General features: G+C 39.3%; 1 long non-coding RNA gene across 1 annotated transcript; it reads right to left on the bottom strand.

The window, feature by feature from the left end:
* Positions 1 to 536: 536 nt before the first annotated feature.
* On the bottom strand, positions 537 to 16,063 carry LOC130150390 (uncharacterized). Its single transcript, XR_008822220.1, has 4 exons — positions 16,005 to 16,063; positions 9,163 to 9,357; positions 6,266 to 6,356; positions 537 to 2,637 (listed from the first exon to the last, which is right to left on the bottom strand). It is a non-coding gene; the product is annotated as an uncharacterized LOC130150390 (long non-coding RNA).
* Between the last annotated feature and the right edge of the window lie 14 nt (positions 16,064 to 16,077).

Genomic DNA, 16,077 nt, shown 5'->3' with positions numbered 1-16,077 from the left:
TCTCCCAGAGATCTGTAGGCCAGTCAGCCTCCCCTTGATCCCTGGGAAGTTGATGGAGCAGCTAATCCTGGAAGCAAATTCCAGCCATATGAAGAACCAACCTGATAACCTTCTACAATAACTAACTGGCTTGGTAGATGAGTGTCACTTCAGACCTTCTACAATAACTAACTGGCTTGGTAGATGAGTGTCACTTCAGCAGTGACCATTACCTACCTAGACTACAGTAGATGTTGCCTACCTAAACTACAGTAGGGCTTTCAACAGTCTCCCATAGCATCCTCTTAGAGAAGCTGATGAAGTATGGGCTGGATGAGCAGACAGTGAGGTGGATTGAAAAGTGGCTGAACAGTTTGGCCCAGAGGGTGGTGGAGCACCTCACATGTGAAGAGAGGCTGAAAGACCTAGGACTGTTTAGCCTGGAGAAGGCCCAGAGGGAGGATCTCATTAATGTTTACAAATATCTGAAGTGTTCAGAGAAGGCTGAGCCGGAGACTTTTCAGTGGTGCCCAGTGACAGGACCAAAGGCAACGGGCACAAAGGCAATGGGCACAAACTGAAAGACAGAATGTGCCGTCTGAACATCAGGGACACTTTTGTGCTGTGAGGGTGGCCAAGCACTGGCACAGGCTGCTCAGGAAGGTTGTGGGGTCTCTCTCCTGGGAGTCAGTAAAATAAACCTAGGCACAGTCCTGGGTGCAGCTGGCCCTGCTTCTTGCCCAAAGGGAATCAATGAGCATTTGCCTCAATGGAAATTAAGACAAATATTGATCAGTTGATTCCTTAAGGAATACGGAAGCAGAGGTGGTCAAGACTATGAATGACTGAAACTGTAGGTGAGCATAACTGGTTTGTGGGGTAAGGGGGACCATTTCACTCCTTTAAGCGTGGCCTTTGTTAACCATACTGCACTGCTGAGGGAGAAGCCACCCACCCACAGCCAGCAGTGTATCAATGCAGCTCAGGTGCATGCAAAAAACTGATCCGACTGACACAGTGGCCACATGTCAGAAATATCTCATTAAAACAAGGCCAAGCCTTATATTATAAGACTGTCAGTTCAAGACTACAGCAAGGAGGCCTTTCCTCCTATAAACCCATAATTTTATCTCAAAGAAATGAAATGTCTTTATTAATTAGTGAAGTAAATATGGCTTTTTTTCCTGCCTGCGCTGTCTGGGTTTTCCCAAGACACGCCAGCCCTCATGAGGGAGGCTGGATTTCCTATGCCTTTTTCTTCAGTAGATGCTGACCTCCTAATATAATGGAACACATTTGATTCTCAGCAAGTAATACTTTGAAATCATAAACCCAACAGCATTTTATATTTATCATTCAGCCTCCCTAGGATTTCAAGCTGCTTAAATGTTCTGTAAAGACATTTATTATATCTTTTGGTTTATATCATGCCTGCCACACTAATAAAACTGATAATGTAATGATATCTGTCAATAGCAGATAATCAAAGCAACTATTTTTTAAAAACCAAAAATATATAAATATTGCAATGGATAAAAATAAAAATGTGAACAAGGACATTATCTGTTTTCTATAGAACAGCCACCCGTCAGTTTATAATGGATACCTAGTGCAAGGGAAAATGAACTTATGATTCAATTGAACTCAAACTAGTTCATCAGCAAAGGTTTCAGACTCAAAGATGTGTGTATTACAATGTCAGCTTCTAGACCTCTGAGGCATGTCATTCATTAGGTATGACAGAGGCATGTCTGTTTCCATGTCTGGAAACTTCCTGGTCTTTGAAATCAACTTTAAAAATGCTTAAAGATTTTCACATGGATGAATATCACCTGAATGTTTAGTAGTACTGACTTCACTGGAAGTAACGGCATGGAAGGGGTTTTGCAAGGTAGACTTTCAATAATCCTTGATATCTGACAGGTCTTTCAGTTGCAGGTAGAAATTTACGTGTTAATAAATTATATGACGAATGTGGTGTTATGTTTGTACTCTCTCCTTTTATGGAATGCCTTTTTAAAAAAAAAAAAAAAAAAAAAAAAAAAAGAGAGACTGCAAGAACTGGCTCTGTAAAATATGTGGCTGACCTGCTGGGTAGAAGTAAACACCTACAATAGACTGTGCCATAAGAAATAGCTGTGTCTAGGGTTGTTTGGTTTTATTTTACTTCCAGACCATTACTATGAGAAAGCAGCAGCTTGAGCTTAATACAATTGCCCTGGTGATTTTTACAGAGCTCTTGCCATTATTGAAATCAGACTCACTATTTCCCCCAAGTATATGCCTGAATAGCTGAAAGATCTGTGCATCAGAGCAGAATTAAGTAAGAGGTAGGGTCATACTTAAAATGGTGCATAGAACAGGGGGAAAATAATACTTTTTTGCCTTGTCTTCTAATAATGGAAGGTCAGTAAGGAGGCAAGTATATTTTTTGGCTTTACTAGAGGTGAAACCAGATGTAGAAGTGTCTTTGACTACAGTGAACAACCCTATCAGAAAGATGAAGTTATTGGAATCTGTAGTTATCTGTTTCTAGTATATCACTGTAGAAAGTATATATAAATCAAATTCTCGAACTTTTACTGAAGAATGATGCCAGCCCATGAGCTCCACAATGTCTTCAAGTGCAGAAAGTGTCAGGTCATCTTGTTCTTCAGACTATAAACAAAAATCGGGATGTCTGAGAATAGCTTAAAAATAGAAAAAGGTTCTACGTAATTACAGACTTTTACAACTCACAAAATATTCTTCATTTTAATTAACCTCTTGACTGCGCTGGCTCCTGAAAATATCCCATCTGAGACCTTAATCATCTGCCTAAGAAGAAGCAAAATATTAAACCTACAATTTCACATTACGAAGGTCACCTTCTACAAAAACATACTGAACCACTGCATCACATTGCAAAATGTTTTGCTGGCAAGAACTACCTACTTGTACACAGTATTTTCATGTGGAATAACCTGAACTTTGAGGTAAAAAAAAAAATATCCTTAGATAAATACCCTAATTATGACTCTCATATGACTGAATAGAATATGAATCTGATCTGTAAACTGACCAAGGGCTTAACTTTGCTGTATCACCGGGTTAAAAATCAAGTCATAATTAAGGTACTCTCTACACTATTATTCACAATGGAGCATAAGAGGGGCAGGAGATAGTTTACGGTTCTTTTGAGAGTTCATGAGAAGGTGGAAAGACCAGCCAGTATAGCTTCAATGGAAAAGTTGTCTTATATATATTGTATTTGCATACTCTGATTTTGTAGTTGATTGTCCAAAGGAAAAGAAAAACAAAAAATGGTAAACTGAGAAGGAAAAGAACTTTCTATTTTGAGGTATTTTTTTCTGTACTGTAAATCACATCTGGAGAAAACCGCTAGAATATTCTATCTACGTATGTCAATCAGAGAAGTTTTCACCATTTCCTTTGGGAAAATTCTCCACAGACTTGTAGATTTTGCTGTCACAGAGGTTATCCAGACAGTTAACTTTTGCCCTTACTTAACCCCATGCAGTTACTCATGCTTCTGCTCTCCTTCATTCTGCTAAAGTGATTCCTATTCATTATTGGGAAAACCTTTAGAAATTTGCAGAGAGCTAAACATCTGCTCCTTCCTCCTGCCACTGGGCTTCAGGCTGCTATATTGTTGTTCTGCTGTCAGTGATGCTTCTGAAACCAGTCTTTTAAAAAACAAATTTGCAACATGTTTGTGATTAAATTGTATACTGTGGTATCACCCAGTGACCCCAGCTAGTCTTGTACCCTGTTGTGTTAGATGCCGTATGGACATGATGGTGGACATGAAACCTGAGCCAAGGATTTTTCACAAACAGTGCAACTTCTCATCTCCCACATTACTAACATGATTTAGTAAGTCTAGATCTTTGCTCCCTAGATCATTGCTCCCTCTCAAGAAAAGAAGGAGACCACAGTGGACAAGTTTTACTTTCTGTTTGGGTCAGTGCTCAGGGAAACTTCATCACTCCTGAGAGAAACATGAGATAAAGGACAAGTCTGGGAGGCCACGGCTCCTGAGCACTTTGGTAAGCCCTGGGGTTACAGTTGTCACCTCATGGGTTATTTTAACTACTAGGAACTATATCTTTGCTGATAAAGCTTGATTCTCAATAAAAAGTGACAAAGGAAATGTCCTCCCATGTTGGATTCTCCCCATCTGCCTGTAGCACAGCTCCCAGCCCAGAGTATGCAAATTGCTATTAGTTATTGAAAAGATGTGACTAATGCCATGGACGAAGGGTAAGGAGGTGGAAGGGTATGGTCCCAGGTCCCAGAGCTTGCTTTCAGTCTGTGTGCCAGCCTCAGTAACAGAAAGGTGAAAGGAGGTGCTCCAGCAAGCCCTTCTGGGGCAACAGATTGGTTGCACTCCCCAAATGAACCCACGGGAGCTGGTGCACGCAAGAGCACCGTGGGCATCCAGCTAGTGGGCCACCTTGGCCCTAGGGAGGCTGCCTCTGTGCTTCTCCTTCCCTTGGGTCTTCCCTGTGTGAACCAAATGTTTCCATTACCCCAGATAGCCCAGCCCCACCTTCCCACATAAGAAGGAGGTGACTGTGTACCTCTTTCCCTCTGCTGGTCTTGCCTCAAGCGCACAGTGGTTTGCTACCTCTGCTGCAAATGGTCATTTCATAGGTGTCACCCCGTTTCCTGCAGTTGTTCAGCCCTTGCTCAATGCAACATCTATCAGGGCTTGCACTAAAACAGCAGTGCTGTGAGTTTTCAAGCCAACATGAAGTCTTTGAAAGGTCTGACACCTCAGTCAAATGAGAAACGGTAGGCTCTGCTCTGCAAGCCTTGGCCAGTCCCCTTGAAACTCTCACATCTACAGGTCATCTAGTTACAAACATACAGAATTGATGTCAGACCTGCCCACTGTGCTTACGTGGCTAGTAAATTATACTTTATTTTCATTACTAACAACTATTTCTCATGGGATCCAGTGTGATTTAATTAGTAAATGGGTGTGGGTGTGTGTGTTTTTAATACTATGTCTCACTCTATCAGTTTAAAAAAAATATATTGTAAATGCAATCACACAATATAGAGCTGTTAAAAAATTCCTATGCAAAGTTTTGCTGAAGAAAAAGTCTTGAGGAGGAAGGAAATGTTTCGACAATAAATCATAAATTTATATTGAAAAATAGCACTGATCCAGAAATTAAAGAAATAGCTTGTGCTCATTTTTTTGATAATTTTTTAGATAATTCTCAATAATTTTTAAGACGTATTCTTGAAATCTAGTATCAGCTTTGGGGTTTTTTTCCCAGCCTCTTTCTTTTCCTTTTTCTTATTACCTGAAACAGAACTAGGAAATACTTCTCACAAGTTCCTTATAAATACTGTAACAGAAGGGGTTTACCTCTGTGGAAATTGCCTACTTGCACCATTTTAATCTGTCAGACTGTTCGAAATTTTTTTAAAGCCAGCTGGGGGAATGGAATACGTACATTACTCTGCAACACTGAGTCAGTGGAAAGAGACCCAATGACTCCAGGGGAAACTACTTATATGTTTAGTTGCCTTTAGAGCAGGTATTAGTTACCTGGTGAAGACTACAAACTTAATAACCCAACGCCATATTAACAAGTTATAGTTTTATATATATATATATACATATAAACAAGTATAGTAGCTCTTTTTAGAAGCAGGTTGACCATTTTTCAGTGTGTTCTTTCTTTTTTCCATTAGCCTTATAGTCACTTCTATATTTCACATGATTGAACAGAAATCTACTACTTACGCCACCTGAAAGATGTGTCTTTTACAAATTATTTACTTTGGATGGCTTGGCTGTACACTTCTTGCTTTTAAAAAGGAAATGCTCACAAAAACAAACAGTCCTAAGAATTTTCTGGTTTAAATACAATTCTCCAGCTTGATGTTTCCAAGGCAGTGCGCTGAGGTGAATCCACAGCTTTCCCGGAACATTGCAACACTGAATGAAAACGTGCAGAAGAGCTTGAGATATATTCTAAATTCCCTGCATTCACTCCATGGAGGGTTACACTTCTACTCCCAGTCCAACAAATGTGAATAATGTGATCATCTGTGCATACATAAAATCCTGCTGGGAGTTGATGCAAACATAAAATTCCCCATGTGTTTTCTAGCATGTGAAACCATGCTCAAATCCATGTGCAGCCAGAAAAAAAAAAAAAAAAACAAACTTTTGAGAAAGAGATAGTAATTTTAAATCTAAACCAGAAATTCAACCATCTGTTTCATATCTCCAATCTACCAAGCTGCCATCGTCCTTACTTACGAGGAGAGGAGCTTTTCAGTGTCATCATACTCCATGTCATGGACAAAGTCTGGGTCTCTACTATGGTGTTCACTGACAGCAGTAAAAGATGCTGGGGGAAAAGGATAAACATACTATTATTAAGACCTTCATTTACTGAGCAGCTAAAAAAGAATTCTGTAACTAAAACTACATATATTCATATCTATATATTTTTAGTGAGAGAACTATGCTTTGCCAAGTATTTCTCATCAGATAAAATAAATCTTATTTTGACCTTCAGCTGAATGTTCCTGCGTTTTCACTGATTACAGTAGGCCTTTGAAATTCAGCAAGAAGAAAGCTCTGGAAGATAAATATTTCTAGTGCAGGGGTCCTCAAACTGTTTAACCAGGGGGCCGGCGTGCGGATGAAGCGGCAGGCAGCCATCTGCGGCTGCTTGGTTCCCCCCCCAACCCCCGGCGGGGGGGTCTGTAAATACCGGGGGGCCAGACTGGGGACCCTGGGGGGCCGTATCCAGCCCGCGGGCCGTAGTTTGATCACCCCTGCTCTAGTGCCTTACACGAAATTCCATTTGTCTGCATCCCAGGTACAGGTGCGTGTCATTCCCATCTGTCAGCAAAGCTGTGGCAACATGCCAAAATAACAACTGAACACAAACACTGGGACACCACAACTAAATAACCAGCAACACCTGCTCTTGAGCAGAAACCCTCCCCTACAAGGGAGCAGGGAGGGAGAGCTAAGCCACCTTCCCTTCCTTGAGGACTGTCTCCCTCAGATGTGTTGTGTGGCTTCAGGGGCTCATCCACAGCTCCGGGGGAACCACATGAACAAAGTGCTTTTCCACCATCTCCATATAAGCAAAGACTCAAAGCAGGCTTCTCCACACATTTCACAAAGATAGTACAAGGCTTTAGTACACCATACTATACGCTTGCAAATAGAACCAAGACATTCCTTCATGACGTAGCATGGTGCTTTTCAGGAATGTCTGTCCTTTTGCTGCACAGGTGGGACGGTGCAAAGGAGGATGGCTGAGGGCATGGTGGCCAGAGCTGGTGACTGAAGGTTTCCCTGGCATACTCTTCCTTGCAGAAGGCTTGAAGGATTCTTCAGGATTAAGAAGGACACTTGTGGCTCTTGTAGATATTGCCATACAGAAGAGCTCTGGTCTGTTCTTGCCTGGGTCGCAGCTTTCTCACATGATTCTATACAAGTTGTTTTAATATAAAGTATTAGAAAAGATCATCACTTGTGTCCCACTCACTGTCTGAAGGTCTACAGGCAGGCATGTGGGAAGATGACCTGGCAAGGGCTTCACAAGGACCTCTTGCTGTAAAAGGGATCAGTGACAGTTGTGATTGTTGAGCACTTTGAGATAAAATAATGCATTCCTATAGTAAATCACTGCAGGAGAAAGAAATCTTAAGAAGGGTTAGGTGGTTATGTTGAATTATGCAGTTCCTTTAAGCAATTTTCTTCCTTCAGATGCATTTGGATTAGTTTAACACCTACACAGTTATTTGGCACCCTGGTTGCAGTGAATTTACCTTCAAGCAAAGTAACAGTTCTTTTATTTCTTTTCATTCACTGAGCTTCACCAGATAAAAGAGCACAGAGTGTATGTGGAGCCTGCAAAGGGACCCTATGTCCCAGAACAGTATAAACACCAGCTTTACTAGCACACATCATTAAACATTTCATACAGATAGGTGCCACCTGCACTTGGAAATGCTGGGACCTCTGCACATAAGGTGTTTGATTGCCCTCAGCCAAGAGGGGCAGCCTTTTGGCTTAACCTGCTAGACCCAGAGCTAGCATTATTTTGCCAGTGTTCTCTGTTGCACTAACCTCTTCTCCCCTGACCTGGCTGTGTATCGAGAGTTGTGTCCAGCTCCCTCCTTGTTGGGTCCCTGAGGGTGGGAAATCACGGACTGGCTGGATGGCAATATTCTACATTGCCAGTTACATATCCATTTTCCCTCTTGTAATCTGTCAGCTGGCTCCACCCTTACACCCAACCACACAAACAGCATGTTCAGAGGTTTACACAGAAACAAACACTGGAGTTATTTTCCACGTTTCCCTGTCACGGTTCCTGGTCACTACCCCAAGAGCAAGAAGGGCAGGGTTAACATCACACATGGGGTCTTTCCTGCCCCATATCTGTCCTACCTCGCTGTGGCCAGGTTAGCAGGTGGAATGTGCTGCTAACCTAGCAGGTGGAATATGCTTCAGGGATGTCACAGCCCATGGACTGTGTAAGTTCAAAATGCCCCAAGAGCTCCTTAGAACAGGCTCGCAACTCCGGACTGAGAGATGTGGCTAATGCCATAATTTTGTGCTGGATAAATGAAGTGGTACATATTCTTTTTCTGGTTTGTCAGGAAAATGAACACAGAAAACAACTTTGCTGACACAGAAGACAAAAATTACATGAAGATTGTATGTGCCCTTAATGGACAACAGAACTATTATAATTAGGCACAAATCATAGTTTTAAAAAAAATCATGAATTTATTTGGAAGAATTGTATCATATTTAAATGTCCAGAAGTTTATACCAGCTTCACAGGATACACCAGTAGTGTACACTACAGAATTCTGGGTTTTTTCCTGTATCCTGTATCTGCATAAGTGTCACATTTCTAAGAAATTTTCCCCAAAATTAAAGCTTCTGATACAATAAAATATGTATAATTCTGTTTAATAGTGTACATTACTGGAATAGTGATTAGGAAAATAAAATCAGTTTTTGAAACGTATAAATCTATCATTCAAACAAAACATGATAGTCCCTGAAAAGAATTTTTGATATTATTTGAAAATTAAGAAATAATATGTCTAATGCCATAAAAGTAATCATCGCTGTGTATAAAAAACAAATGAAAAAATTATCATCTTGGGGGAGCATACCTGGAAATGTCACCTAACCCCACAGTCTTCTCCTGTTGTCCGGCTGTGACTGTTTTCATTTTTTCATAGTTATCAACCAGCTTCTGTGTTTTGGTCTCTTCTTTAATGCAAGACAGAAGAAGATAGATGAAGTTGCTTAGCAGCAACTTCTACCCTTCATTCATCCAGTTACTTGTAAGGAACTTCTGAAATTGTCTGAAATGCAAAGAATGTTTTTTCCTACGTCATTAGTGTGCAACTGATTTATGTCCCTTAGAAATGTTTCGGGTTTATTGCTTTTTAAAAATCATGACTGTAGACTGAAAAAAGGACAAATTCCATTTGTAATTCTGGAAATACTTATTGACCACCAAATTATTGACATCCTTTTCTTCTTGCTGAGTTCTTTGCCTGCCTAACATCTGATTGCAATGACTCCAACACTGCTAGGCATGTTTCAGTGTTTTATTCGTAACGGTTCTTTATAAAAATGTGGGGCCATGTTTCACAATGTAACATTCATTTTCCTTATGTGTCTTTATTTACCGGAGTGTATTAACACATCTGAGGAAAAAAAAAAAAACCAACCAAACAAACAAACCAAAAACACTCATTAGCCTTCCTGTAAAAATACTATCAGACTTTTCAAGACATTTGGTATGTGCACAGTCATTCCTAATCATTCCTAGTAAAGAGAGAATTAGCATTCTTTCAATTACTTATCTTTATAAGAATTAAAATTCTTTCCAGGATATTTAGTTCTTAGGGCATTTTATCACAGCAGTTTCTGTTATAAACATGCTCTTTCTTGTTAGGAATCACACTAATTTTCCAGTTAGTTATCAAAGCAAATTATTCCTAAATTTATAGCAGTTTGACATAGATTTACAGAATTAGATCACAAATCTTTATTGCTATCTTCAAAAACATAGCTTGACACGTGCATTTGCCCAATCATGGTATGTAACTAGATGTGCTGGGGTTTTTAAGGAAAAAAAAAAATTCTTCTCCCTTTATCAAAATCATATGTGCCTGTGATTTGATGAATATGTTCCTTTAACTGCACCACCACCTCAACAAAAATATTTTCTAACGTGGAAGACAAGACATTGACAATATTAATCTGATGCTCCCCAAATTTGTACTATATACATGAAGAGACATTGAATTAAAGGCTAAAATAGCACTAGTGCTTTCTCAAAAGTACAGAACTAAGGAAGCTAGTCTGCTATGAAGATAAAGAGGATACTACAGCAAAAATTTCATGGAGGAATAAGACTATGTATCATTTCAGTATCCAGTTGTCTGTCTCTCGTTTCCCATCTCTCTCATGTGATTGATTTGGTATATGCTGATGGTTCATTGTGATGATTCTTTTGCTCAAAGGAAGGAAAACTCCAGCACTGCAGGACAAAACAGAAGAATTCAAGCAAAACACTTCTCCAGCACTTCTGAGACTCAGTCGCTCTTCTCACTGTAGTTCATCGCTGGCACTATGCTCACAGTCATGCCTCTGCTCTATTACTAATTTTAGCCTTTGGATACTTCAGCTGTGAGACGTACCCTTTTCTAACCACAAATTACTTTATGGGTTCCTATGGGCCTGTTCGTGCTCATGTTTTTCTCTTCTGACTCTCCCTTCTCTCAAAGGGGAGTGAACCTCTACTATCCTTTCATGCAATGGCCTTTCTTAGTTGATAATTGTTTTCTTGATTCTTTTCCCATCTCCATTTCAGTCCATTTTCTCTCCTGGCTTCTGTAGTGTCTGTTACTGACTTCTGTCCTTACGAACATTATCTCATAAAAAAAAAGTGAACAGAACGGATTACAGTTTCTGACTGAAAATTTTCCCAATTGTAACTGAATTGGTAAACTCAGTAAAAAGTTTCAGAGAGAGAAGTGAGAGGATACAGAGATGAGAGTAAAATATAAGACGCATTTGACATTTTTAGGGGAAAATTTCTTACACTAATCTAAGCAATGCCTTTTGGAGAAGCTTTAGGTATGATATGAAGAAGGGGTAAGATAGTCTTCTTGGCCAGCCCCCTCGCAGAATGAAGAGCTATTTCACATATCGTTACAGTCATATCCAGTATTAACATTAAATGGACAGTGTTGATAATCAACTGGCCATCTCATACCTGAAGCCTAACCCGTAAACTCTTTTTTAGATGAACTTTTATTTTATTTTCCTACATTTTTTTCAGGAAAATACCTGATGCATCAATGAATAGCATTATAACAATACGTATTATTGTGAATGAAAACGTAAGTATGAATATATGAAAGCAGGGTTTAAAAAGAAATTATTCTGAAACCTTAACTCCAGCATTGTAAAAAAGATGTTTTGAAAATGCAAGAAAGTCAAATATTTGATAAGAATTTCATTGACTGGAATCACTATTCAAAGATTTGCTGTTCTTTCATATGGCGCACACACATACATGTGCAAGTGGGTGTCTGTATATCATCTGAATATCTAGCATATTAAAATTCAAAAAATCCCATAAAAACTTCCTGATCTGTCATCTCAGAAAGCTCAGAGCTTAATGAGTGAAGCATCAGATACAAATCAAAAATAATTACTCAGAAGAAGACAGGCATCTTGCCCTTTCCTGATGTAACCAAAGAGAAACTGGGAAATGCCACAAAACGTTACTACTCCATTACCTTTATGATAATTTGCTGATCTTGAATCAGCACTATCGTAGTGAGTCAAGGGACATTCTAGCGTTAAAATACATAATTTAATGTAAAAATTAAGTTTTGTAGAGAGTCAGCTTCCATCCTGCTGTGGCAGTACTAAGTTAACAGTTGGACTTGATGATCTTAAAGTTTTTTTCAAACCTAAATGATTCCATGATTCTATGATTCTATCAGAGGTAAACATACAAAATGGAATATCTGACATATTTGTAGAAGACTTGAGGTATAAGCTAGCCAGCAATTTTTCATCAAGGTTATTATCATTAAAACAGAAAACGTCTGTTCCACAAAATTTAATTTTCCAATGGCTATTTTCATTTTTCTATTCTGTTACTGAGAAGTGAGTTACAGCTACCAATGTTATGGCCCCCTGTATTTCAGCCTTTGGGGAAAGCTGCAAAAACTCCCTGAATGGGCATCAGCAAAGAGGAGCAGGACAAAAAGATTTCACATTTAACTGCTAGTAACCCCAGCTGAAAACTAATAATTTCACTTATGGAAAGGAAGAGGAAACTGAGCAGTACTTTCTGGGCAGGCAGACAACTAGCAAGCCAAAACTCTCTGTAAACACCATTATTATTTTTTTAAGAAATCTCTTTCTGTTGAAGTAAATAAAAAATTACATGTAATGTTGGGAGCGGGAGCAGGGAGGGAGGGAGGATTGTTCATTTTACTTTTTACCCCAACTCAAAAGGGAAATATTTTCCAAACCATTTCGTTAAGACAAATGGATCTCTGTTTTCCAAACAGGTCTAGTTATGATCACTCATATTTCTGATCATGTGCCAAACATACCTCATACGTTTATGTGGAGTTTCACAAGAGGAACGTTTGCATGGTTCAGTAAAACCAGCTCCTCCCTACTCCCACCAGCTGTCCCAGAAGCCATGTCCCAGCCCACCCAGGGGGCTGCTTCCATCCTCCCTGCCCAACTCCACCCTGACCCTTCCCCACTCACTGGCCCCATCCCCAGTCCCCACGAACCCTAATTCTGCTGATATTTCATGGACCTCTACTTGTGTTTCACAGATGTCACTATTCTTTACTGATAGGGGAAAGGTTCTTAGTCCCTTTTTCATTCTTGTTTTCTTAGTGAATGCCAATAGTTAGGTGGAAGTCAGAAATGAATCTGTCATGTGGTGGCATTCTGAAATAAATGGGTTTGTATGACTTTTGTAACTGACTTTTCTTCACATACTGGTGCCATTTCAGTGATTCATATGGTGCTAGATTTTCATTGTACTAGATTTACATTGTACATATGCGCAATTTTTTTTATATTTGGTTTTCTTCTTTTAAAAAGAATTATTAAAATGTATATGAACTTAGTTTCTTGTATGGTCTTTAGCTGCCAGACTTTTTGTTTTGAGAAATACATTTTATTTTTAAAATAATCTTTTATAAAAAATTAATGAGGGGAGTACAGAGCAGCACTGATGCGACGGTTTGGGCTCAAAATAAATACGAAGGCATTGCTATGGTTTTTCACAAATATCATTTTGTGTAGTATCAACTTGAGCATAAGTTCAAAAGATGTCTTCCCTCAAAGTAGCTGTGCTTTCCCATCAGTGAAAGGAACAAAGATCACAAGCTACCAGAATCAAACTACCACACAGGTAGCAAGTAACTGTTTCAGCACAAAGGTGTTATTTAGTTAGTTATTGATACATGCTTACTGTGATCACAGAGAATGAATTAATAAAATGTGGGAGAAAAACACTATTTCTTCAGCTGGCAGACAATAAGTCAGTCAGAGCTTTACATTAATGATTTTTCTCCAAAGCTGAAGCAGACACAAGGTAGGTTGTGTTGATTCAACGGATAGGTGACAATTTGTTAGGTTACCACAACTCAGCTGTGTTCGGCTGCGTGCTTATTAACACAGTGTTTCCAGCTGTCTCAGTCATTGTAATATTAATTCTTCAGTTATGCTATTGATATTTCACATTTGCACTGTACAAACCTTCCACCTGAATAGTACATGGACCAACCACCCAAGTGCACTAGTGGAAAGCATCAGTAGCTGTCACATTTTATGAGCTCTAAATGCATTATAAGGTGGGGGATTAAAATTCATCACATATGCATAAAACCACTAACTCAAAAAAAGAACGAGTTAACGTGCATTACTGCATGTGTACCACCATGGGCCCCATCACATAGACATGTCTGCATCAGTGTGCAAAAATAAACATTATGTCTTGAATTTTTTAAGGAAATTTTCCTTCAATATGTTTTATGTCATAATAAAATCATCAGGGAATCTGTGTTTCTTGCAGATTTTAGTCATTCAGTTGAAGCTTAGAAAGCCTGGCAAAAGGTTGTAAGCTAATGAATACACTCTTAAATAAGGCAAAATCAAACAAACACTGGCTTTTGCAGGGGGTGTGAATATATTCAGGAGATAATTATGCTTGACACTGTCAGAGTTTGACCTATTGGAGCCCCCAAAGCAATTGTGTACATGACTGAACAAGGGATTTCTGACTTAATCTCGTGACTATAACAGTTTAATAAATTGCACAGTGAGCCATAGCACATGGGATTAGGCTGCCCTTGGTTATATATTTAGAGCAACTCAGGTTAAAAAGACAGCTCAGTTATATGAACGTTCTCTATGTCTTACTCCTGTGGATCAAAAAAAATATCTGATTTTCTCGACTAAAGCAAGAAAACACTACCAGGTAGGTTTACCTATCCTGAGCAAAGCACCTCCTAATCCATCTCAGCTGATACCACCATAATCCTATTAACTGCCACAGGCACATTCTGAGAACAGGACAGCTTCAAGCACAGATCTGTATTTTTAAAGCAGCTTCTCCGTTTAGCCTAGGAAGAAAAAAAGAGATACCAAACCAACTTTTGTAAAGTCTTTGCTTTGTGCCCTGCAGTTGTAATGTCAAGGCAATCTATAATTAGAGTGCACAGGGACCAGTGACTAATGCACATGAAGGTACAGTGAATTAGCTGAAGTGTTTTCATTATTTTTGCTAGTAGACAGGAATACTAGAAGTTCTGATGCTGTTCCTCAGACTGCAAATACTGGCACACCCTGCTCAAATATAACCACAGAAAGAAAATACAAAAGAAAAAAAACAACCAACAACTGCAGATGCCATATCTTCTCCTACAGTATTTACAATGTATATGTTCACACTCAGCCTGATCACACTTCCAGTATAAAAATCCCATGCCTCCTCTGCAGTGACACATTTATGCATGTGACCACTAACAAAAAGACCCCAGTTTTTAACTTGTTCTTGCAATGGCTTTGCTTCCGTTTCCCTTTCACATTTTCCCCATCTGCAAGAACTTTTTAGTATCTTTGACCATTGGCTGAACGTGGTAGAAAACATTAGATAGTTGTCATTATTAATCACTGAGACCTGAAAGAATGGCTTTGTTGGTGCCTTCACTCTTGCTTTCCCCTTCAAACCAAGCGGTATCTGCAGTACTAAACAGTCACTGAATGGTCAGCTTCCTCTTGGTAAACACAAAGCTTGAGTAAATATTGTGTAGTTGAGAAAAGCATGGATGTTTTGACTGATTATGTGGGAGGGAGGGACAGCTGGCTAGGAAGAATTGTCCAAAATATGTGAACACAAGATAAAAAACGATACATTGTCCCAGAAAAATCAAAATAGCTGGTGCGGATTGCTAAGTGTGTGTGTATCTGACCACTCTGTTATTTTTTACACAGATATATAAAATCTATCTGTTCTCTTAAGTTTTGGACTTTGGTGATATCCAGCTCAGTGCCAGGAGCCAGTTGTAGGATCAATGCCCCTTTGAAGTAATGCCTAGTCTTGTGTTGACCTTTGATAAGAGGATAAATTTCACCCTGTGTCATTAGTGCTGCCCACAAACATAAAAGGGATGTGTTTGCCTTGTCTTAACATCTTTGATATTTACCCACTGCTTTGCTTGAGATATCAGGTATAAAGATGACCCTACCTCTCCTGACTATGCTGAAAAGGGGAGATATTTGTATTTATAATAAGGTTCAAACCTAGGCCAGAGAGATAGTTCCAGCTCTTGCTGAACTTTTTCCTAGCATAGTGCAAGAAGCCAGTAGAGGTGAGCTGATGTAACTTTACTGTAACAAAACAGAGGTCAAAAAACAGTTGTGATTTTTCAACCCAGAGGCCAAAACTTACCCTGAGATGGAAGGTCATGATACCATGGGGATCAGACATTACCCAGTGACCGTGATATCCCACCAGTGGAGAA

This window comes from Falco biarmicus, chromosome 5 (assembly GCF_023638135.1).
Source record: "Falco biarmicus isolate bFalBia1 chromosome 5, bFalBia1.pri, whole genome shotgun sequence".
NCBI classification, from domain to species: Eukaryota; Metazoa; Chordata; class Aves; order Falconiformes; family Falconidae; genus Falco; species Falco biarmicus.
Note: the sequence above shows the minus strand (reverse complement) of the source record. Positions and strands in the feature narration are given on the sequence as shown.